Source organism: Phyllobates terribilis, unplaced genomic scaffold (assembly GCF_046119375.1).
Source record: "Phyllobates terribilis strain yellow unplaced genomic scaffold, ASM4611937v1 Scaffold_4__5_contigs__length_816908805, whole genome shotgun sequence".
NCBI lineage: Eukaryota > Metazoa > Chordata > Amphibia > Anura > Dendrobatidae > Phyllobates > Phyllobates terribilis.
The window spans coordinates 784220522-784244297 of NW_027362764.1; the positions used below are offsets into that span (position 1 = coordinate 784220522).

Consider the following 23776-nt stretch of genomic DNA (forward strand, 5'->3'; position numbering starts at 1 on the left):
GGATTCTGGTTCAAGTTCGGGTACAGTTCTGGTACCCAAACCGAACTTTGGAACAAAGTACAGGTCGGGTACCAGAACCCGTATTTCCACGGGTCAGCTCATTCTTACTAATGACTTCTGACTCTGTAGATTAAACCGTGAGATCTAAAAGTCAATAAACTGACACAATGTAACAAACTATCAGCAGGGAAAGAATCATCTGCACTGAATACATTGTAACAAAATATTAGCTCTACCAGACAAGCGCTCCTGAGCCCCCCTAGACCCCAGACTAGTATCCACAGGGAGGAGGCATTATGTGGCGCCCATATAACGGCGGCCAGGTCCAGCAGAGTCAGAGCTTGCTACAATAGTTCTGCGTTACCAATGAGGTTGTCAGTATCTGCATCACTACTGCCCCCTATGAGCAATGTGCATCTAGGCAGGCAACAGTCAACAAGCAGGGAGGAAATAATCAGCAGGACATCATATAAGAAGCAAGCACCTGTCTTGTGATAGCTCGGTGGTCTCGTGAGAGATCTCAGCATCTCCGCAGAGGCCAGTGATTGGGACCCCCCATGTGACCTGTGCATGCACGACCACCACTGCATTCTTCTTTCGGGACCCCCCCCCCACCAGCCACCAATCAAGAGAATGAGGGTCCTAAAATCCCCCGAGAGAAGGGACATTGAGCGAGTTTGGATACTGGTTATGTCACAGTGATGGTCATACACTGCATTCTCACTGCGGAGCCCCCATACTGGTGATCTGTGGGGGTCCCCAGTGGTCGAACCTCCAGAGATCACCCATCCTGTGCATAGGATAAACGCATTTAGCGGCACAATTCCTTTAAAGGGATATCCCCATTTATAAAGTGGTCGGCAGGATGCAGGTCGTCAATTTATGATTGGCGGGGGTCCGATGTCTAGGACCCCTAAAGAATAAAGGATCAGCATCGCAGCAGGAGCTCCTATAGTCACAGGGTCAGAGGAGGCGCCCGAGTAGACCACCTGCCATCACAGTGATCAAATGAACAAGCCCCCCTATTGCTTTACACACAGGGCCAGTGTTGGGGCCCCTGGGGGTCTCTGCTACATCACCGCTCAGGCCGCCCCGAGGGTCATGGGACACGGCTGCACTTTGAGCGCAGCTCCGGACCCAGCAGAATAAGACAAAACAGGACAGAATTATATATCACCACCAAGAAGGAAAATATCAGAATATTCCGGCCGATTTGCATTAAGACGACGCAGCGTTTTATTCTTCTCGCTCAGCGGCTCCTCGGAAACACGATGTTCCCGCGTTCCTGAGAACTGACGCATTAGTGACACGGGAGAACAGACGTCACCAAGGACACAGGCGGAGAAGGGTCTGAAATACTCTGTGCTGCTGGGAACACAGCCCCTCAGACCAATGCTCAGCATGCAGATCAGCACATTGCTCTCCTGTAATACTCTGTGCTGCTGGGAACACAGCCCCGCAGAGCAATGCTCAGCATGCAGATCAGCACATTGCTCTCCTGTAATACTCTGTGCTGCTGGGAACACAGCCCCACAGACCAATGCTCAGCGTGCAGATCAGCACATTGCTCTCCTGTAATACTCTGTGCTGCTGGGAACACAGCCCCACAGACCAATGCTCAGCGTGCAGATCAGCACATTGCTCTCCTGTAATACTCTGTGCTGCTGGGAACACAGCCCCGCAGAGCAATGCTCAGCATGCAGATCAGCACATTGCTCTCCTGTAATACTCTGTGCTGCTGGGAACACAGCCCCTCAGACCAATGCTCAGCATGCAGATCAGCACATTGCTCTCCTGTAATACTCTGTGCTGCTGGGAACACAGCCCCTCAGACCAATGCTCAGCATGCAGATCAGCACATCGCTCTCCTGTAATACTCTGTGCTGCTGGGAACACAGCCCCTCAGACCAATGCTCAGCATGCAGATCAGCACATTGCTCTCCTGTAATACTCTGTGCTGCTGGGAACACAGCCCCGCAGAGCAATGCTCAGCATGCAGATCAGCACATTGCTCTCCTGTAATACTCTGTGCTGCTGGGAACACAGCCCCGCAGAGCAATGCTCAGCATGCAGATCAGCACATTGCTCTCCTGTAATACTCTGTGCTGCTGGGGACAGCCCCGCAGACCAATGCTCAGCATGCAGATCAGCACATTGCTCTCCTGTAATACTCTGTGCTGCTGGGAACAGCCCCGCAGAGCAATGCTCAGCATGCAGATCAGCACATTGCTCTCCTGTAATACTCTGTGCTGCTGGGAACACAGCCCCGCAGAGCAATGCTCAGCATGTAGATCAGCACATTGCTCTCCTGTAATACTCTGTGCTGCTGGGGACAGCCCCGCAGACCAATGCTCAGCATGCAGATCAGCACATTGCTCTCCTGTAATACTCTGTGCTGCTGGGAACAGCCCCGCAGACCAATGCTCAGCATGCAGATCAGCACATTGCTCTCCTGTAATACTCTGTGCTGCTGGGAACAGCCCCGCAGAGCAATGCTCAGCATGCAGATCAGCACATCGCTCTCCTGTAATACTCTGTGCTGCTGGGGACACAGCCCCGCAGACCAATGCTCAGCATGCAGATCAGCACATCGCTCTCCTGTAATACTCTGTGCTGCTGGGGACACAGCCCCGCAGACCAATGCTCAGCATGCAGATCAGCACATTGCTCTCCTGTAATACTCTGTGCTGCTGGGAACACAGCCCCTCAGACCAATGCTCAGCATGCAGATCAGCACATTGCTCTCCTGTAATACTCTGTGCTGCTGGGAACACAGCCCCGCAGAGCAATGCTCAGCATGTAGATCAGCACATTGCTCTCCTGTAATACTCTGTGCTGCTGGGGACAGCCCCGCAGACCAATGCTCAGCATGCAGATCAGCACATTGCTCTCCTGTAATACTCTGTGCTGCTGGGAACACAGCCCCACAGACCAATGCTCAGCATGCAGATCAGCACATCGCTCTCCGGTAATACTCTGTGCTGCTGGGAACACAGCCCCGCAGAGCAATGCTCAGCATGCAGATCAGCACATCGCTCTCCTGTAATACTCTGTGCTGCTGGGAACACAGCCCCGCAGAGCAATGCTCAGCATGCAGATCAGCACATCGCTCTCCTGTAATACTCTGTGCTGCTGTAAGAGCCCTGCATCGTCCGCCATGTGACTCGAGAGGACTGTGCACATCTTGTGGGAGGTCACTCTTCTCTTTTGGCAGTCACAGTGTAAGATACAGAGTCTTTCCAGTAGCACAGAGTATTTCAGGAGGGGGGCTGTGGCTGATCAACTTAATTACATACTGGAAAGAATTTCGTAATCCAGCAGCACAGAGTATTTCAGGAGGCATGCAATCCTTTTGTAGGAGGGCGACTAGCAGTATTCCCAGCAGCACAGAGTATTTTGGACATTGTCCTCCCACAAGATCAGCACACTCCTTTCCTGAAATACTCTGTTGGGAATAGCGCTCCTCAACCCTCCACAAAATCACCACACCCCTCCTGTAATACTCTGTGCTGCTGGTGACCCACCTGCTTCCATTCAGCATTACAGGAGGTGTGTGATGGAAGGTTATGGAGCGATAGTCCCAACAGCACAGAGTATTTCAGGAAATCAAAGACCAATATACTCTGTGCTGCTGTGAATATGGCTCCCACAAAAATATCGCGCATCTCTTGAAATACTCTGTGCTGCTGGGGGGGATCACTATGTAGATCAGCTGGTGACCACCCTACCACATCAGCTACACACTCCTGCTTTAATACTCTGTGCTGCTGTGGAGCCTGGTCAGTCTATGGACTCGTGCAGCCACGTCCTCGCTACATTCACCATCATTCTGTAGCAACAAGAACAACTCGATGTAAAAGGGGCGAAGGTGTCAGGGGAAGAACAAGGGGCACCCCTATTCCTCCCGAAAACAACAGGGTCTGACTCAGCCAGACAAGAGGCAATAATGGGGGGCCGCCCGCTCCCAGAAACACCATCCATCCGCTGCTCACCTAAAAGGGCCAGGGTGCAATACTAAACACAGCCTGAGGGCAAGAGGGGGCGCTCTTCTGGGGGAAGCCATCAGCATACAGCTCACTTTAAAGTGTAACACATCATGGAAAATGCATAAAATGCCACAAGGTTCAATAAGATGGCGACTAACACAGGAGATATATATATACATACACACACAGGAGATATATATATATATATACACATGTAGATCGCACACTCACCTACCACCGGCCGTCGTGAAGCTTTAACACTACCTGAAATAGAGAAAAACAGAATTAGCGCTTTGTCGCCTCAATCAGGTAAAATAATTCACAAAGTATCAGTCGCAAAGACCCCCATAAAGGGGCAATGCCCCCACAGATTATTAGTGTGGATCCCCAGGACATGAGGTCCGTCCTCCGAGCCCCCTGCTGATCAGTATAGGGGGCTCGCTGTCACTATTACATGTCAGGTTATAGGCAGCCGTGCCTGGCTGGGATGTGGATACAGCTGTATCTGATGCAAAGTTCTGGTCACTTCAGACTGATACATTGTAGCAAACTATCTGCTGCTGATGGCAGAGCGGTGTAATCTGAACACCTGAGCTTGTTACAATGTATCAGTCTGGAGGTGGCTCCAGTCTACACTGTATACAATTGTGAATACTGCATCATTCCAGCATCACAAGCAGTAGACACAACTGATTGCTGGGGGTCCGGCTGCCACCTCCAGCGATCCTGAGATTGGGCTCCAGAGACCCCGTACTGTGCACATGTTCGGCCTCTGCTCCATTCACTGTCATTGGCAGCGCTGGATATCATCAAGCTCCATTCACACCCAGACCCCCATTCTAGGGGTGTAAGAGCCTCGCTCTCAGCATTGATGGGTGACCCGGAGACAGGACCCCCCCATCCTCATTGATCAGCACGGTATCCTAAATTGCAAGGATAGGGGATAACTTTGCTTTTTAGGGGAAAGATTAACCCTTTAAGGCAAACCAAAGTGTTTTCATTCACTGCCAAGTAGAACAAATAGTGAAAATGGTAAAAAAATAAAAAAAATTTCCATCACAAAGAGAATTGTTTCTTTAATAGAGTAAAAGCTCTTTAATTCCGGGATGAACTTGAGATAATTAAAACCTGGGAGAGAGAGAACGGTCACCAATCATGGACTGGAAACTTGGTGGAAAATAAGTAAAAAAAAATTGGGATAGAAGGCGGCAGAGACAGAAATAAGCCTCATCGGCCATCAGCGGGATTTATCACCCCAACACGTGGCGCCCCAAGGGCAGCGGCGCATCCCCAAGGGCATACTCATCTACCTCCCCTAATGTATACACCTTGCAACGTGCTTGGCAGAAGGCGCCGGCAGCCATCCGCAGGGAGGGGACAAACCAATCCCCTTGTTTCGGGCTGGTAGCCAAGGCATTCCTGGCGCCCACTCTCAGCAGAGCTTGCCAGGCCTGTGTACCCGCTCAGAGCCGGAACGCATCGCATTTCCACTAGTGGGAAGGTGCGGAAAGCAAAAGATTTGATGTGAGGAAACCCTGAGCACAAAGTCCGGTTCACATACACCAGGTCCTGGTGATTTATACACCTGAAAAAGCTCCCGATGTGTGCGGGAAACGGAAGAGATGACCCCCCAGAGCAGCCCCCCCCGGCAGGCAACTACGGACACCTGCGACTTGTAGTGCACCAATGACCCTTCGCCCCCTTAGTACCTGCTCAAGGGTCTACAACAGAGCCACACACCAGGCATTATATCCACGCGAGGTCTAACGCGCAATCTGCGGTCAGGAAATATAAAAAAAGGAGGAATTCTAGTTCTAAAAACCTCAATCTTCTACATTCACTTTAAGCCAAACTTCATAAAGGTTCAGTCATCGCTTCCCCAAGGTTATAAACAAAGTAAGAATGTGCAGGAAGCGAAGCAGTCCCCAGCGATGCGCAGATGCCCCCGAGCGCGGCTCATATTCCCACAGAAAGCAGAAGAAATAGTCACAGCAATGCCCACCCACCCAACAAGTCTCATGTTTACTTCATGCAGGAAAAAGACAAAGCTGTGCCCCCATATAGTGTGCGGAGAAGTACCCCCAAAAGTGTTACTATCCCCACCAACTGTGCACATCTGTAAAAGCAGTATTATAGCAGTTATACAGTTGTACATAGGAGCAGTATTATAGTGGTTATATTCTTGTACATAGGGGGCAGTATTATAGTAGTTATATTCTTGTACGTAGGAGCAGTATTATAGTAGTTATATTCTTGTACATAGGAGCAGTATTATAGTAGTTATATTCTTGTACGTAGGGGCAGTATTATAGTAGTTATATTCTTGTACATAGGAGCAGTATTATAGTAGTTATATTCTTGTACATAGGAGCAGTATTATAGTAGTTATATTCTTGTACATAGGAGCAGTATTATAGTAGTTATATTCTTGTACATAGGGGGCAGTATTATAGTAGTTATATTCTTGTACATAGGGGGCAGTATTATAGTAGTTATATTCTTGTACATAGGGGGCAGTATTATAGTAGTTATATTCTTGTACATAGGGGCAGTATTATAGTAGTTATATTCTTGTACATAGGGGCAGTATTATAGTAGTTATATTCTTGTACATAGGGGCAGTATTATAGTAGTTATATTCTTGTACATAGGGGGCAGTATTATTGTAGTTTTATTCTTGTACATAGAGGGCAGTATTATAGTAGTTATATTCTTGTACATAGGGGCAGTATTATAGTAGTTATATTCTTGTACATAGGAGCAGTATTATAGTAGTTATATTCTTGTACATAGGAGCAGTATTATAGTAGTTATATTCTTGTACATAGGGGCAGTATTATAGTAGTTATATTCTTGTACATAGGGGGCAGTATTATAGTAGTTATATTCTTGTACATAGGGGGAGTATTATAGTAGTTATATTCTTGTACATAGGGGCAGTATTATAGTAGTTATATTCTTGTACATTGAGGGCAGTATTATAGTAGTTATATTCTTGTACATAGGAGCAGTATTATAGTAGTTATAGCGTTCTCAATAGAGGGGGTAGTAGCGCAGTATATGCAGACTCCGTCCTGGAGACTATAAATCGTGTTGTGCTTACCGATGTCTCTTCCCTTCTAAGACCGTGGCCCCACTATCAGTATCCGGTCAGTATTTGCTCAGTATTTGCTCAGTATTTGCTCAGTATTTGCTCAGTATTTGCTCAGTATTTGCTCAGTATTTGCTCAGTATTTGCTCAGTATTTGCTCAGTATTTGCTCAGTATTTTTTCTCAGGAGTGGGAGTAAAAACCAGGTGAGGAACAATCAGAGAAAAGGTATAATGGAAACAAGTCACCAATTCTGCATTTATCACCCACTCCCAAGAAAAAATACTGACCGAATACTGACCAAATACGAATAGTGAGGTTGTGGCCTTACAATATGTATTACTTATAGAGGTGTCAGCTAAACTTTTTCAAGGTTGAATAAATGAAACTTGTTCTTCGCTCTCAGGAATTAATGGATATGAAGAATGCAAAGAAAAAAAAATATATAAATAAAAAATTATTTTTATTTATTTATTTTTTTTTAGAATATACTGGGAATATACATAAAAGATTGCAAAAACTGAGTAATCAGTGAAGTCTTGGGAGAAGGTTAAAATCATATCCAAGGAGTTCATTATAGACAATCCAAAGTATGACATACTGCCCCCACATTAATGGGAATCCAGATGGTGAGCGCCTCAGCGAGGGAAATCGCGTCAGCACGGCTATAGATACCCTCACAGCCATCCGCTCGCTGGGCACATGGATTTTTATGTCAAAATAAATAGTAGAGAAGGTCTTGGCTCCATCTTTGCTTTGGAGACCCCAAGCGTTTTCTGGCAACCTTGAGAGCAGCAACAGCAGACTCTTTCAGTACCCGAGCCAATTCACCAGCCTTCTGATTAGGACAGAACCTGACCCGGGGTGTAAAGCTCGAGACGACCCAGGAATCTTTTAGAGTTCCTGTGTGAACCAAGAAAAGTTCTGCTGCCAAACGAGGAGGCTCAAGAGTTCCCAGGAACCAAAAAGTGGGTTCATTCTAACGCTCAATAAAACACAAGAATAATAGAGGTCGTATTATATTAGATGCATTCTTGTAGTTAAGAGGCAGTATTATAGTAGTTATATTCTTGTACATAGGAGCAGTATTATAGTAGTTATATTCTTGTACATAGGGGGCAGTATTATAGTAGTTATATTCTTGTACATAGAGGGCAGCATTATAGTACTTATATTCTTGTGTATAGGGACAGTATTATAGTAGTTATATTCTTGTACATAGGAGCAGTATTATAGTAGTTATATTCTTGTACATAGGAGCAGTATAATAGTAGTTATATCCTTGTACATAGGGGGCAGTATTATAGTAGTTATATTCTTGTACATAGGAGCAGTATTATAGTAGTTATATTCTTGTACATAGGGGCAGTATTATAGTAGTTATATTCTTGTACATAGGAGCAGTATAATAGTAGTTATATCCTTGTACATAGGGGCAGAATTATAGTAGTTATATTCTTGTACATAGGAGCAGTATTATAGTAGTTATATCCTTGTACATAGGGGCAGTATTATAGTAGTTATATTCTTGTACATAGGAGCAGTATTATAGTAGTTATATCCTTGTACATAGGGGGCAGTATTATAGTAGTTATATTCTTGTACATAGGAGCAGTATTATAGTAGTTATATTCTTGTACATAGGAGCAGTATTATAGTAGTTATATCCTTGTACATAGGGGCAGTATTATAGTAGTTATATCCTTGTACATAGGGGCAGTATTATAGTAGTTATATTCTTGTACATAGGAGCAGTATTATAGTAGTTATATTCTTGTACATAGGGAGCAGTATTATAGTAGTTATATTCTTGTACATAGGGGCAGTACTATAGTAGTTATATCCTTGTACATAGGGGCAGTATTATAGTAGTTATATTCTTGTACATAGGAGCAGTATTATAGTAGTTATATCCTTGTACATAGGGGCAGTATTATAGTAGTTATATTCTTGTACATAGGAGCAGTATAATAGTAGTTATATTCTTGTACATAGGGAGCAGTATTATAGTAGTTATATCCTTGTACATAGGGGGCAGTAATATAGTAGTTATATTCTTGTACATAGGGGGCAGTATTATAGTAGTTATATTCTTGTACATAGGGGATAGTATTATAGTAGTTATATTCTTGTACATAGGGAGCAGTATTATAGTAGTTATATCCTTGTACATAGGGGGCAGTATTATAGTAGTTATATTCTTGTACATAGGAGCAGTATTATAGTAGTTATATTCTTGTACATAGGAGCAGTATTATAGTAGTTATATCCTTGTACATAGGGGCAGTATTATAGTAGTTATATCCTTGTACATAGGGGCAGTATTATAGTAGTTATATTCTTGTACATAGGAGCAGTATTATAGTAGTTATATTCTTGTACATAGGGAGCAGTATTATAGTAGTTATATTCTTGTACATAGGGGCAGTACTATAGTAGTTATATCCTTGTACATAGGGGCAGTATTATAGTAGTTATATTCTTGTACATAGGAGCAGTATTATAGTAGTTATATCCTTGTACATAGGGGCAGTATTATAGTAGTTATATTCTTGTACATAGGGGGCAGTATTATAGTAGTTATATTCTTGTACATAGGGGATAGTATTATAGTAGTTATATTCTTGTACATAGGGGCAGTATTATAGTAGTTATATCCTTGTACATAGGGGCAGTATTATAGTAGTTATATTCTTGTACATAGGAGCAGTATTATAGTAGTTATATCCTTGTACATAGGGGCAGTATTATAGTAGTTATATTCTTGTACATAGGAGCAGTATAATAGTAGTTATATTCTTGTACATAGGGAGCAGTATTATAGTAGTTATATCCTTGTACATAGGGGGCAGTAATATAGTAGTTATATTCTTGTACATAGGGGGCAGTATTATAGTAGTTATATTCTTGTACATAGGGGATAGTATTATAGTAGTTATATTCTTGTACATAGGGAGCAGTATTATAGTAGTTATATCCTTGTACATAGGGGGCAGTAATATAGTAGTTATATTCTTGTACATAGGGGGCAGTATTATAGTAGTTATATTCTTGTACATAGGGGATAGTATTATAGTAGTTATATTCTTGTACATAGGGAGCAGTATTATAGTAGTTATATCCTTGTACATAGGGGGCAGTAATATAGCAGTTATATTCTTGTACATAGGAGCAGTATTATAGTAGTTATATTCTTGTACATAGGAGCAGTATTATAGTAGTTATATTCTTGTACATAGGAGCAGTATTATAGTAGTTATATTCTTGTACATAGGGGCAGTATTATAGTAGTTATATTCTTGTACATAGGAGCAGTATTATAGTAGTTATATTCTTGTACATTGAGGGCAGTATTGTAGTAGTTATATTCTTGTACATAGGGGCAGTATTATAGTAGTTATATCCTTGTACATAGGGGATAGTATTATAGTAGTTATATTCTTGTACATTGAGGGCAGTATTATAGTAGTTATATTCTTGTACATAGGAGCAGTATTATAGTAGTTATACTCTTGTACATAGGGGATAGTATTATAGTAGTTATATTCTTGTACATAGGGGGCAGTATTATAGTAGTTATATCCTTGTACATAGGGAGCAGTATTATAGTAGTTATATCTTTGTACATAGGGGGCAGTATTATAGTAGTTATATCCTTGTACATAGGGGGCAGTATTATAGTAGTTATATCCTTGTACATAGGGGGCAGTATTATAGTAGTTATATCCTTGTACATAGGGGGCAGTATTATAGTAGTTATATCCTTGTACATAGGGGGCAGTATTATAGTAGTTATATACTTGTACATAGGGGGCAGTATTATAGTAGTTATATTCTTGTACATAGGGGCAGTATTATAGTAGTTATATCCTTGTACATAGGAGCAGTATTATAGTAGTTATATTCTTGTACATAGGGGGCAGTATTATAGTAGTTATATTCTTGTACATAGGGGGCAGTATTATAGTAGTTATATTCTTGTACATAGGGGGCAGTATTATAGTAGTTATATTCTTGTACATAGGGGGCAGTATTATAGTAGTTGTATTCTTGTACATAGGCAGAAAAAAAAGCATGCACAATCCGCATGCGTTTTTTCTGCCAGGGAGATGCAGAAATGCTCAGGAAAAATCCGGAGCATTTCTGCATCGTGGGCACATAGCCTTAGTCTCTTAAAATACAATAAAACACGACCACCACATTTTGCCATGTACATTATATATATTATTCATATTCAGGCAATTGCTGCTGGACTTTGTACAGATAGACTTCACAGTGCAGAAGGCGAACTGAATGGAGGGGGCTGGGGAAGACTTCAAAGGCATTCCAATATCTGGTGAGGATGAAGAGGGAATTACTGGCACAATACCGGCCCCTCAGAGCCCAGCTGCCAGCTATGAGCCGGGTATACAGCCCCGGCCGGAGAACACTGGCCCACATTCCAAGCACAAGCTTTTCTCCGCTTCAAAGACCTTCCTCTTCCTTTCTCCATTCACCAACATGGCGACATGTACATAGATAAAGTGACTGCGGCACCGGGACAACAAAGACATAAAAGGCGATGCACCAATATAAGAGTGAATTCACACACTGCAGTAGCGGGCGACCGCATTCCTAGAGGTCACGCTCTGCAGAACAATGAATCTGAGCTGTGCCGCCAGCAAAAGACTTGACCATGGTGGTGTCCAGAGCTACCAAGCTTGGCGGTCAATGACGTTGGGCGCACGGCTCAAATATTGTATTTTGTATTTCTTTTTCCAAAAAGTAAATTCTTGCGAGTGATTGACCCTGGTGTAGCCCCTCTGTAGGATACAACGCCCAATAAAGTCAAACATCTGTAGCCTCTTGTATCCTTTACGAGAACGGAACGTCCAGGTGACCGTACGAAGCGCCGCGAGAAATCCAGAGCCCAAATATTAGGAATCCTGATGGGTCAACAAGACATTTGGAGTCAGATCCAGAAGTCGGGAGCTCTTCTCACCGACGTGGTTCCACTTGGTCTTCCTCACAGTGTATTACGGTGGCTTTTGTGCAACCATATAAAGTTTGCAAGCAGTATCCTGACCATGGATCTAACGACTCAGAACTGATATAGTCATCGCCCTGCAAGTTCGGTTCCTTAGACCCACGGGTCAGGCTTGGACTTGCGCCCGTAAAATGCTATTAGGAGCCCCGGTCATCACTAGAGCGAAGGTCTCGGGGTCCTTATTGCAGCACACTCCGCAACCCTAGAGCAAGAGAGGTGGGATGGGCAGCCCCATTTAAAGGGGATTGTCCATTTTAAAAGACAAATTGGGGTACAACCATGACAGAACAAGCATTACGGTTCTGCTGAAGGACTGGTCATTCTAGCGCTTGCTTTCCATTGCCTTTTTTTTGATTACAGGGATGAAGAAGGGTGGTCCCATCTACATGAAAGCTGCAGCCAATCACTAGACTCAGAAGTCTAGCGCCATCTAGCCAATGACTGGCCGCAGCGGGCATGTTCTAAACTTTAAGTCACCGTTGTAGCCATATAAAACAAAGACCAGAGAAGCGGTCGGGGCTTTGACAAGTATTTTGGCACTTTCCATGTCCACTTTCTCCGCAGAGTAGTGAAGGTCCTATCACGGAAATGCAACAAGAACATCCTCAGGGGCGATTTGCATCATTGGTTTAGTAGAAGTGGTGACTTCGTTGCCTCCTTGTAGGGTGCTTTAATACCCATCTGTCCATCACTGCGATCTCTGATATATTTTTAAGGTCAGGATTCTAACCCTCCTGATTAGTCAGTGGAAACCCAAACGGCAAAAGACTTCAGGTAACCAAATAGGAACCCGAAAAAAGACCTTCAGGCTTCTAATCCATTTTTTCCTGATTGCCCTTGACCGGATCACAAAGTTCTCCGCGTAACTTGCAAGGTAGGGAATGTTCCTTGGGAGCCGTCAACCTGTCAGTCACATGGACTAAATTTACTTGCTGATCTGGCCTTTCCGGCACTGACCCCGGCGAGGTAGCGTCGTATCAATAGCCCGATACTTGGTACGCCTCCAAGAGAAAGCAGAACGACGGCAGCAGCTGGATAAGTGCAAGCCGGGTATTCCTGCCCTTACCGGTCTCGCATAGTCTCAGGCTTCCAAGGTCAAAAGGATCCGTGAAATCACGAAAATATGGGAAGAGATTGGTTCACAGCGAAGATAATAAATACCACACGGGGAACAGAGAAATTGCGAAAAGCCTGGTGTAGGGCAGACTAACATCCGAGCACTCCGGAGGACCGACAGCCAAATATTCCCAAACCAGTCTCCACCAAGGCTAATTGATCTCCAGATCGGAGACTCTTTCTTTGACAGTACAAGTTAGAGGTGAAGCTTCAAATATAACAAATGCATGTTCCTAATGCAACCAAAATCTCCTAAATCTAGATTGCAAACATCCATCCAACTTGCCTGGAAGCGGCAAAGCTCACAGGAACACGTGCAAAAACCAACACAATCCAAAGATATAAAAAAGTATTCCCCTCCTTCCGTAAAGCGTTCGCTACATCCTTTTAATAAAATAAAATCTTGATATTTCATGGTCTGAGCCCAATGAAAACCGTCCCGTGCCAAGACCCTCCAACCCACCCCACCGCTGCAGAGACTGGTGAGCCAATGTCAATAAGCAAAAACAGGATGGTCCGGAGCTCCGGGGCGACCCACATTAACGCGGCATTCCAGCTGTGGCACGGCACGTCCAAATGTTACACAAACACAGCTTTTATAATGGACATGGGAATAGTAAACCTCCGAGGACTGTGAGAACCGCAGCGCCGAACACAACACAAAGCCCAACGTACAAAAATACTCAAGAGGGAAGTCTGCAATCCAACATGGAAGCATCCTGCACTATGGTGCGTATGGTCCAATAATGTGCCCGGCCTCATCTGTGCAATGTATGCGCCCACTGTTGAAGCCAATGCCCAGGGAAGCAAGAACTACTGTGCCCGACTCAAACCATGTAATGCGCATGTGCCCATTGCCAGTGCCCAGGGAAGCAAGAACTGTGCCCAGCTACACCCATGCAATGCGCATGTGCCCACTGCCAGTGCCCAGGGAAGCAAGAACTGTGCCCAGCTACACCCATGCAATGCGCATGTGCCCACTGCCAGTGCCCAGGGAAGCAAGAACTGTGCCCAGCTACACCCATGCAATGCGCATGCGCCCATTGCCAGTGCCCAGGGAAGCAAGAACTGTGCCCAGCTACACCCATGCAATGAACATGCGCCCATTGCCAGTGCCCAGGGAAGCAAGAACTGTGCCCGACTCCATCCATGCAATGCGCCCATTGCCAGTGCCCAGGGAAGCAAGTACTGTGCCCGACTCCATCCATGCAATGCGCATGTGCCCACTGCCAGTGCCCAGGGAAGCAAGAACTGTGCCCGACTCCATCCATGCAATGCGCCCATTGCCAGTGCCCAGGGAAGCAAGAACTGTGCCCGACTCCATCCATGCAATGCGCATGCGCCCATTGCCAGTGTCCAGGGAAGCAAGAACTGTGCCCGACTCCATCCATGCAATGCGCATGCGCCCATTGCCAGTGTCCAGGGAAGCAAGAACTGTGCCCGACTCCATCCATGCAATGCGCATGCGCCCATTGCCAGTGTCCAGGGAAGCAAGAACTGTGCCCGACTCCATCCATGCAATGCGCATGCGCCCATTGCCAGTGTCCAGGGAAGCAAGAACTGTGCCCGACTCCATCCATGCAATGCGCATGCTCCCATTGCCAGTGCCCAGGGAAGCAAGAACTGTGCCCGACTCCATCCATGCAATGTGCATGCGCCCATTGCCAGTGCCCAGGGAAGCAAGAACTGTGCCCGACTCCATCCATGCAATGCGCATGCACCTATTGCCAGTGCCCAGCTACACCCATGCAATGCGCATGTGCCCACTGCCAGTGCCCAGGGAAGCAAGACCTGTGCCCAGCTACACCCATGCAATATACAGGTGCCCACTGCCAGTGCACATTGTGTAGATGAAGCAGTAACACACTTCGCTTGTCATATGCATTGTGTGGTGCGACAGTGCCCGTCTCCACCTCGTCTGCCTGTGGCGCGGCGGTGCCCGTCTCCACCTCGTCTGCCTGTGGCGCGGCGGTGCCCGTCTCCACTTGCTCCGAGCCCACTCCTTGGCGAGTTGGTGCTTTTCTCCACTCCACTCGGTAAGGGTTAGGTCTTAGACCTCTGGGCAGTGATGACATGGACGTGCATGCAGGGCTGGACCCATGGGGCTGGTTTTGCAGGACTGCATTTGGAGCAGCAGCTCGGGGTCCTTGTTCCTGGTACAGAGATCTGACATTATTATTGGAGGGTAATGCAGCTCTGTCCAAACACATTTATGTTAATTATCAGATCCACGAGGAGAGGAACAAGACAATTCATGTCCACAACCTATAATCGCCTAATCCCCATGTCTTAATTACGCTAATCAGAGGCTGACGGGAGAAGCCGACTGTAGGACGACGCCGCCGGAGAGGCAGAAACTGTCCGCTACCCAGCTGATTATCAGCACCATCGGGGGGGCCGCAGGACCCTCATCATCCAAGCACCAACAGCTCCGCTCAGGATGGATCACGGCCCCGCACTAGAGCCAGGAAGGCACCGCTGAGCTGTGAAAGGGGCACTTAACCCGCATTCACGCAGGTTTTGCACATAAGTTGCTTCTAAGTGATGCCCACAGCTTAATGGGAAAACCCGTGTTTCCATTGGCTTCAACAGGAAACAAGTGGTTTAATATGAATTATGCCCAAAAACTAGGGACGCTTTCTCCTTTGAATGGGGCTGATCCCAGGGAAGAATATACTGAGAATCCCAAGAAAAAAAAAAAAAACCTGAAGATTCTGCAGCGAATACGACCTGTATCTACAAGGATCGGCAGAGGCTTTTTTTGTTGCAATGTTTATTAGGCTCTGTGCACATGCAGCGTTTTTTTTTTTTTTTTTTTTTTGCACTTTTTTTCAATGAAAATTAATAATCGCAGCAAAAGCTCGGAGATTTCATGAATCTCATGCACACGCTGGGAGCTGCAGAGTTTATTCTTTCAGTATTTTTCACGCATAGAAAGAGTGAAAAACGCTGCAAAAACAAAAAAATGTTTTTGGTGAATAAAACTAACTTTACTGAACATGTACTGCAGATAAAGCACACGTGCTCTGTACCCGAAAAACACGATGAAGAGACCCAAAAAAAACAAAAACAGCAAAATGGGCATTCAGACAGCAGCGGTTTTACTGGCAGCAGTGTCTGTACCTCCGTGCCGTTACAATGTATCAGAGGAGTACGGTAACGAAGAAGTATCAGGAGATACAAGTGCATCCACATTCTAACCGCCAGCGATTGTGGAAGGAAACGCGGCGTTCCTATAAAGACGCCCCGCGCTCCGGCCGTGACCATTCATTTATCCCTTCACTTCAAAAGACGACTTCAGCTCCGGAAAAAATGAATGAGCAACAGAAGAGAACGCAACACACAGAGCGGCGGCACGGCTGATCCACCGGAGAGGGAATCCCTGCAGGATCCTCCCCTGCCCCCATCGCAGATGGCCGCTCCGAGAATTCCCACACGAAGCCGGACAACAAGGTGCGCGTTCACACCTGGTAGGAAAATGAAATGCACTCAGAACTTGCCGGCTATTGCCGATTCACCACCGATTTCACGCTTTGCAATGCACAAGGCAATATCTAAAGCAAGTGAACCTTTCCTATACAGCTGCTAAGGATAAGATTTGTGGCAAAAGCAGAGAGTTTCTGCGCCGGCTCCGTCCCGTGTGAACGCGCCCTTAGATATTGGTGCACATGTGCAGTGGATCAGCTGCAAAATCATGTGCAAAAGGCAGATTTTTGCACCGAATTTCACACCTCAACACTGAAAAGTGTGGAAAAAAAAGAAAAATGGCACAAGTCAACGCAGGCGAATGGCGTCTCCCTCACTGCGGCCGGGGTCTGGTTACATATCAGCCATGTAATAATCGCTTCGGCGAGCGAAGAATTGCCATGGTAACAGCAGAATACCACCCGGGAAGAAAATCCGAGAGCGAGGGCACCGCCTGCTGGTATATACCGTATATCCTTCAGTTGCTGCCAGCTATGCATATCCATTACATTATCGATATGGTACCTGATTTATGGACCAACTTAAGTGAGAACATATTGGGGGTTGTAGTAATATCACTGGTCTAGAAAGACATATCCTGGTGGGGGGCACAGATCTCCCTCTCCTTCCTCCTCCCTAGGAGGCGTTAATGTTTGGGACGTTACGAGCCGCCCGCCGGTGTCACAATCTTTCAATGCAATCAAAGCTGTCAGACAATGAGTAATGCACAAAGGTTTGGCCAAAAGTCACAAAATCCAGCGTGAGTCACCCGCAAAACTGGGTCACTATGCATCCATGCCACCTGGCCAGGGCAGGTACCGTACCAGCGATGCATAGTGACCCCAAATTACGTGTGCCAGCTACTCCGAGGCTGGGCCCCACTGATGCCCAGAACAGAGCAGCCACAGCCCAATAATGTGCAGAATTCACTGGCTGCAGACAGCGGAGCTCTGAACACTGAAGAAAAGGAAGAAAGTGCACAGGAAAGCTGCATGACTGAAGCACAGGGAACCAGCCGGACAGATCTAGAAGGGTTTCGCTAGAGGTCGCACCCCTCTCGGCAGCGCTGAGCCCCCTTTGCAGTTTTTCAAGTGAATGGAGCCGCCTGCCCTTCCTTCTATGGTCTGTGGCTAAATCAGAAGAATCACCAGCGGATGGACCGGCACTGATCACAGACACTTCTCTAAGATGGGAATAATCCTTTAAAGGAGCAACATTCAACATTACAAGTTATAGGTTGCAGATGAGTGGGGGATCTGTACGGATCCTGAAAACGGGTGCACAGAAATGTCACAGACCTGTCATTTGAGATCATGGGAAAAAAGTACAAAGCGCCAAAATCTAAAGGGTCGAAGCGAGGCGGGTCAGGTCGACCATAGGAGACCAGTGCATGTTCACACAATATGTGTCTTGGGCGATTTTCCTCATTCCCGAAGTCATTTCTCCACATTCTTGGCACGTTCCCCCACTGCAGAGTCGGCATTTCTCATCTCACCATCCTACCCATACATAAATGAGTCTTAAATTTTGGAAAAGTTTCTAAATATCTGCGTGGGCGGTAACGAAGGGTACGGCACAGAACTCAGTCTATATCCAGAGTACAGGGCTGCTCGTCCGCCGGGATAGACAATTTATGGGAGGAAAAAAAAAAAAGAGAAGAAAACTTCCAAACAAACTTAATTTACAAGTCACATTTTGGGTCACTTTTTCCTATGATCTGTGACTTTCCCTTCGCTCTTGGGGTCCGTAGGAGGTCACAATACATGTTATATGGCTCTCAGCTGACTTTCCCATACAAGAGGGGCTCATTCGGCCGAGCGCTCCTGTGTTCTCCAAAAGGGCCGCGGCTGACACGTCGGTCTGGGAGAACAATGTGATCAGCAGTCCAAAATCAGACATGCACAATTGACTTCTCCCCCAACCATCAGTCAGAGGCGCCCCCCACAGTCTGCCCGATATCGGCCGACAGTCTAATGTGACAGTCTGAAATCGCCTTCCAAGAAGGTCTGGCCCTTTCTATGCTTTACCTGAACTTGTGCCCTGTGCCGATATTTATCCATCAGGACGGAAATCCCATCAGAAGCCGCAACAGGAACTTTCCATCACAATCGCAGAAAGAATAACTAATGCAGAGTCCAAGTGACTGAAAGGGAAATCTGCGCTCATCCATATTAAGGGTTAACCCCTTCCCCACGCGGCCAATTCTCATTTACACACTTTAGTTTTTTCCTTTTCTTCCAAAAGCCATAACTTATTTTTCCGTAGATGTATCAGGGTTTGTTTTTTTGCAGCATGGTCATAGTGGGTTGATTGAATGCAGACGCTTTTTGCTGCAGGCACAATGGGACCTCATCTCTAGGACGTGGAAAGTGATAAGTGGCAAAGAAAGCAGCGATGGAGCACAAGAGGCGCTGACTTCACGGAGAGGTGCACGCCACTGGTGCTGCCATAGATGCTACTTACATTTCTCAAGTAAAGACGCCGACACGTTTCACGAATTTGCCGCCCCATCCAGACGCCTCCCCAGCTCTGCTGATCCAAAGAGAAAACTTTTGAGCAACTTCAAGTTGTGCGACTCTACAAAACTTTTAGGACACTTTTACGACGTGAAAGCTTTGATGAATCGGCCTTAATGCTTCAGCGAGGTGCGCGAGAAAAATAAGAAAACGACGAGTCACATGGATGGAGCCTAACGATGGGGGAGGGGGGGTCAGATATTACAGATGTTCCGGCTCCGCTCGCTTCCACATCGGGGGGTGCAGGGCTGATTGTCGTGCGCTGACACGAGATCCAACCACAGGGGAGTTTTGGTTGCAGATCACACAATGCAGCTTTCCCAGAATAGATATCAGCAATTGTCGGAGCTGTAAATGCCAAATTGTACAGAACGTACCCCAAAATATTTGTGTGACCACAATGCATCAGCAAGTTGTAGACAAAGCACACACATTCGATTGCTGGGGGACTGACTATTGGGACCCTTCTAAAATTACAGAACCATCAGAGCCCTCGGGGTCTCAACGATCAGCAAGTCTTGGATGTCAGATGACCGAGCTGTTTTTAAAGGGGTACTCCAGCCATTTACCGGATGGCCAGTGTTTAGCAGCCTATTTTGGTTCTATTAATGGCTTTGTATGGTAATGCAATGTACAAACCCGAATGGGACACCCCCCACTGATCTAATATTGATGGTCTTGATTAAAGGCAGATACTGCGGGTGGAGGGGGGAGCTTGTATGGAGACCCCTCCAAGGAAAAGCCATCAACTCAGGCAAGATGAATGTTCATGATTTGCCAATCAGACAAATCCGTTTACCAGGGATCAACTGCGCTGTGCCACCCAAGTAATAAATACGGCTGAAGCCCCCGGAGGGGGGATCGGCTGCAGCGCGACACTTCCCAGTCACTTACATAATACGATATATAATATTACAGATCACCCTGCGTCCTGTCTTCCCCGAACCCTGGGTGCACTGTGGACAGCGGGATCCTACATGACATCAGGATGATATAAGCGGCAGAAGTCAGAGCCGTGCGGAGTGTGAAGGGGGGGGGGGGAATCAGGAACGTGAGTCACCGGCGATAGGAAGAGGCCAGTGAGTCCCGGGCTGATGTCACCTCCGCGATGACACCATCCAGCAGAGAGCGGCACAGGACGGGCGGCTATTGTTGTGCAGGGGAATCGCCATCTGTTACTCTGCCATAATCCCGCTATACAGACAGCAACAAAGTATCACAGAGCGGAGCGCGTCACGGCGGAGCACGCCATCCGCAGAGCGCGTCACGGCGGAGCACGCCATCCGCAGAGCGCGTCACGGCGGAGCACGCCATCCGCAGAGCGCGTCACGGCGGAGCACGCCATCCGCAGAGCGCGTCACGGCGGAGCACGCCATCCGCAGAGCGCGTCACGGCGGAGCACGCCATCGGCAGAGCGCGTCACGGCGGAGCACGCCATCCGTCACACGGATCAGTATGTATCGCATTTATAGAGAACGGAGCGCACCCATGTATCCACCACATTATATTGCATCATGAAACAGACTCTTGGGGTGGTTCCCGCTTCCCACACAGGTGATATATTGTACATACACGTTATATCCAGGTCCTGTATCAGGTGTGCGGTATACACAGGTCCATACACACACACATATACACATATATATATATTCACAGCTCATTCAGTATACAGTATATTACATATACAGGCAATAGCTCCCATATCCAGTATATACAGCAAGTACATCATATACAGCAGCTCACATGGGCTAGATACAGCTGATCTACTACACACATACATTATAGCTCTAATATATGTTATACACATACAGCATATACAGGCAATACATCACACACAGTACAGCAGGTCGCATATACAGGTCATATATCAGAAATTATATATATATACACACAAGCCATGTAACACACACACACACACACACACACACACACACACACACACACACACACACACACACACACACACAGTCGCTGCTAATTAGGTAATATAACGGGAACCTCAGCTCTTTGTGCTATGAGGGGCGGCGCCGCCTCCGTCCGCCGCTGCCTGCAGAGATTCCCCCCCTCCAGTCCCCGCTGCTTACCGTCCACCGCCCGCTCTCCAGCCGCGCTGCTCCACCAAGGACTGCGTGCCGACACTGCCTCCCCCGCCACCGAACAGCCCGCCTCTGCTGCACGCTCCGCCCCTTTACGGAACACGCCCCCGAAGCTATACGATTTATAAAGCCACGCCCTACTATGAGTTGCGTCTGGTACACCACGCCCCCTTTTGCGTGTCACACGTCTCTTACGTTTTAAGCCCCGCCCATCCCTTGGTAACCCTGGACGCGCTGATTGGGCGAAGCTCCAGTGAAACTATGTGGCCGTCACGTGACCTGGAGCAGAGGAGACCTGAGTGTCCTGAAGTGACCTGGACACCGGGGAGAGAGGGCGGGAAACCCCGCACCGCCCGGACCACCGGCCGCGGAGACCCCCGGGACCCGCCCCCCTCCAGGCCGGCACTACGTGTAGGGCAAATGTGTGTACGTGCTGAGGTACAGCGGACGGTATCTCAAAGGAGAGGACTAGATACACGGCTCAGCAGACAGTATCGCACAGGATAGGATTAGATACACAGCTCAGCAGACAGTATCACACAGGATGGGATTAGATACACAGCTCAGCAGACAGTATCACACAGGATAGGGTTAGATACACAGCTCAGCAGTCAGTATCACACAGGATAGGATTAGATACACGGCTCAGCAGACAGTATCACACAGGATAGGATTAGATACATGGCTCAGCAGACAGTATCACACAGGATGGGATTAGATACATGGCTCAGCAGACAGTATCACACATGATGGGATTAGATACACAGCTCAGCAGACAGTATCACACAGGAGAGGATTAGATACACAGCTCAGCAGACAGTATCACACTGGATAGGATAAGATACACGGCTCAGCAGACGGTATCACACAGGATAGGATTAGATACACGGCTCAGCAGACAGTATCACACAGGATAGGATTAGATACACGGCTCAGCAGACAGTATCACACAGGATAGGATTAGATACACGGCTCAGCAGACAGTATCACACAGGATAGGATTAGATACACAGCTCAGCAGACAGTATCACACATGATGAGATTAGATACACGGCTCAGCAGTCAGTATCACACAGGATAGGATTAGATACACGGCTCAGCAGACAGTATCACACATGATGAGATTAGATACACGGCTCAGCAGTCAGTATCACACAGGATAGGATTAGATACACAGCTCAGCAGACAGTATCACACATGATGAGATTAGATACACGGCTCAGCAGACAGTATCACACAGGATAGGATTAGATACACGGCTCAGCAGACAGTATCACACAGGATAGGATTAGATACACAGCTCAGCAGACAGTATCACACAGGATAGGGTTAGATACACAGCTCAGCAGACAGTATCACACAGGATAGGATTAGATACACGGCTCAGCAGACAGTATCACACAGGATAGGATTAGATACACAGCTCAGCAGACAGTATCACACAGGATAGGATTAGATACACGGCTCAGCAGACAGTATCACACATGATGAGATTAGATACACGGCTCAGCAGTCAGTATCACACAGGATAGGATTAGATACATGGCTCAGCAGACAGTATCACACAGGAGAGGATTAGATACATGGCTCAGCAGACAGTATCACACAGGATAGGATTAGATACACGGCTCAGCAGACAGTATCACACAGGATAGGATTAGATACACGGCTCAGCAGACAGTATCACACAGGATAGGATTAGGTACATGGCTCAGCAGTCAGTATCACACATGATGAGATTAGATACACGGCTCAGCAGACAGTATCACACAGGATAGGATTAGATACACGGCTCAGCAGACAGTATCACACAGGATAGGATTAGATACACGGCTCAGCAGTCAGTATCACACAGGATAGGATTAGATACACGGCTCAGCAGTCAGTATCACACAGGATAGGATTAGATACACGGCTCAGCAGACAGTATCACACAGGATAGGATTAGATACACGGCTCAGCAGACAGTATCACACAGGATAGGATTAGATACACGGCTCAGCAGACAGTATCACACAGGATAGGATTAGATACACGGCTCAGCAGACAGTATCACACAGGATAGGATTAGATACACGGCTCAGCAGACAGTATCACACAGGATAGGATTAGATACACGGCTCAGCAGTCAGTATCACACAGGATAGGATTAGATACACGGCTCAGCAGACAGTATCACACAGGATAGGATTAGATACACGGCTCAGCAGACAGTATCACACAGGATAGGATTAGATACACGGCTCAGCAGACAGTATCACACAGGATAGGATTAGATACACGGCTCAGCAGTCAGTATCACACAGGATAGGATTAGATACACGGCTCAGCAGTCAGTATCACACAGGATAGGATTAGATACACGGCTCAGCAGTCAGTATCACACAGGATAGGATTAGATACACGGCTCAGCAGTCAGTATCACACAGGATAGGATTAGATACACAACCCAGCAGACAGTATCGCACAGGATAGGATTAG

The 23776-nt window shown here is 46.7% G+C and overlaps 1 protein-coding gene across 4 annotated transcripts in view; it reads right to left on the reverse strand.

The window, feature by feature from the left end:
- Positions 1–21408, reverse strand: part of PTP4A3 (protein tyrosine phosphatase 4A3) — a 60035-nt gene extending 38627 nt beyond the window's left edge. The window contains exons 1-2 of one of the 4 annotated variants that reach the window (XM_073679948.1): positions 21284–21408; positions 4218–4250 (exon numbers count right to left, since the gene is read on the reverse strand). The gene's annotated coding sequence lies outside the window, so the exon portion shown is untranslated. The remainder of the gene's footprint in view (positions 1–4217; positions 4251–21283) is intronic. The other 3 variants (XM_073679949.1, XM_073679951.1, XM_073679950.1) reach the window with 3 other exon arrangements.
- Positions 21409–23776: the final 2368 nt, after the last annotated feature.